This window comes from Propithecus coquereli, unplaced genomic scaffold (genome assembly GCF_000956105.1).
Source record: "Propithecus coquereli isolate 6110/MARCELLA unplaced genomic scaffold, Pcoq_1.0 Scaffold814, whole genome shotgun sequence".
Taxonomy (NCBI): Eukaryota; Metazoa; Chordata; class Mammalia; order Primates; family Indriidae; genus Propithecus; species Propithecus coquereli.
This window is the reverse complement of record NW_012154330.1, coordinates 75,997-78,748: the sequence shown is the minus strand read 5'-3', so window position 1 is coordinate 78,748 and position 2,752 is coordinate 75,997.

Below are 2,752 nucleotides of genomic sequence, written 5' to 3'. Positions count from 1 at the left end.
CAAATCTCACATAACAAATCTTTTTCTTTTTATTAATACATTTTTGTTCATCTTTTATATTTTTATTTTATTTTTAAAATGAACATATTTAAAATACCAAAGAATAAAATAAATTTCAATGAAATAATCCTCCCAGATTGACTGGCACAATTAGAACATTAGTAAGCCATAAGGGCTAAGGTGATGGCTGCTACATTCATGACTTAGTTCTAATTTCCCCCACCTGACTGGCACCACTACCGCATGAGGCAGGCTGGCCTGAGTTTATGGGTGTCAAGTACATCAGTCTGTTACCAGCTTTTGATAACAGTGCACTGTGTTTCTGTTTGAAGTGGAATTTGTAAATAGCTGCACAGCTTGACAGTATATTTTAATTCTGTCTGCTTAACAGCCCATCACGTCAAAGAAAACCAAGAGAACACTGAAGGAAGAAAATATATTTTTTTTAATGAGGATTGGGAATTACAATATTATTAATATCTTGTTTCTGCTAAAGATAAGGTGATTTGCTTGCTTTGTGATACTGCAATATCAACATTAAAGAAATCTGATGTTCATCAGCATTATAACACTCGTAAGGACCACAGATATTTTAACTTAGAAGGAGCGGCATGAAAGGTTGTACTGAAGAAATTAAAAGATGAACAGCGAAAGCGATGACAATTCTTTCAAGCAGCCAGAAGACCTGGAAATAATGCCATTGAAGTAACTTATAAAGTATCAGTAGCTTATATACTCAGGGAAAAAAGGGAAGCCATTCAGTGATGTAGAAATTGTGAAAGAATACATTGTTGAAGCTGTAGGATGCTTAGACCCTGATAATGTTTCCAAGTACAAATGAATGCCTCTTTCAAGAAGAACCATAACTGATCGGCAGCATGAATTAGCTTCAACTTAACAGAATGACTTCATGCAATAAGTTGTTCATGCAAAAGGAAAATATATATTATTCAATCACTTTGGATGAATCAACTGATACTACTGACTCGGTACAGGTTTTATATTTCATTTGGGTCATAACAGAAGATTTTCTTTGCCACGAAAAGTTAATTGCTTTGGGCACTCTTACAAACAGAACACAGGGAATAGGTATCTTCAACAACTTTCAAGATAAATGTTGTGAAGTTGGACTGAATTTGGTAAATTTAGTGAGCATATGTACAGATGGTGCACCTTCTATGACAGGAAAACATGAAGGGTTTATTGCCCAGATTAAAAAGAATACTGACAGATCCAGATGCTCTCATTTCTTTTCATTGTATCTTGCATCAGCAAGTCTCTGTGCTAAAGCTACTATTAATACTTTAAGTGACACTTTGCAATAAGTTATAAGTAGTGTTAACTATATTCTTGCAAATGCAACATGGCATCATCAGTTTCGCAACATGCTAAAGTTGAGAGATGAGGTATTCAGTGTGGATTTGCATTATCAATCTAAAGTGTGTTGGCTATCACAGAGATAGATGTTAGATAAAATTTTATCTCTGAGAACAGACAGTTAAATTTTATGAAGAACAGAATCAGCAATGTGAATTATTGAAAGAAGATTTCTATAGGAATGCAGCATTTCTGTGTGATATCATGTCAAACCAAAACAACTTGAATATTTCTTTGCAAGGTAAAACTAAGGTTATATATGATATATGGCAAAAAATACAAGCATTTCAAAAAACGCTGTTTTCAAACACTTCTTCTTCAAAAGGAAATTTCAGATGAACATGTTCCCCAGTTAGCAAAGGTCACTGATGAGGATGATACATAGAAATCATTTGAAGAATATACAGCTGTTATAGACCTATTAATTGGAGAATACAATGAAAGATTCACTGACTTTCAGAATCCATGACATCACACTCAAATTAGCATTTCAGCCTCACCTAGTTGATATCACCAAGTCACCTTAAGAACTACAGATGGAATTGAGTTCTCAGTAGATGACATTTTAAAGTCATTGTTTGATGCTAAGAAAGATCCAGTTGAAATATGGAAAATGCAGTAGAATACCCACGCCATTGACGACATGCCCGAAAAATGCTTTCTTGCTTTTCAAGCACTTACTGCTGCAACTCTACATTCTCCTACCTAACCCAAATCAAGACGCCCTTAAGGTCACAAATGACTGATACCCATCTAGAGGATCAACTGAAATTGCAGACCTCCATGCTGCAACCAAACATTTAAATGCTTCCAACAAAAAGCAGACACAACAAAATCATTAAGAGGTTAGTTAACTTTAAAATTGACAAATAATTTTCATTTTTTGAAATTATGAACTACATAGTAGTTAGATTTTTACAAAATAATGTGCATTTTTAAGTGTATCTAATTGAAGTTTCTTGAATGTGGCCTTATTTGATTACAGCTAAATTAATGTGGCCTTCCAACATGAAAAGGTTCCCTGCCCTTGGTCTATATAGAAAGAGATGTTGTCACATTACACTGTCTCCAGGATAATGAAGTTATCCTCATTAATATCACTTTTAGGGATAAACATGAACATCCATGGTTTTTTTTTTCCCGTTTTTGTTTTGTTTTGTTTTTTCATGAATTAACTTTTCTTAGTCCATTTTTCCACTGGGTGACCATTTTTTCTTATAGACCTCTTATAGAGGTCTTGACATAAAAGGATATGAAAACTCTGTAATACATTTCCTACATTTGTAACTTGCTTTTTAATTGCTATGAAATGGAGGAGGTCAACATTTATATACAGTATTAACTGACACCTTTTTCTTTATGGTTTCTGCTTTAC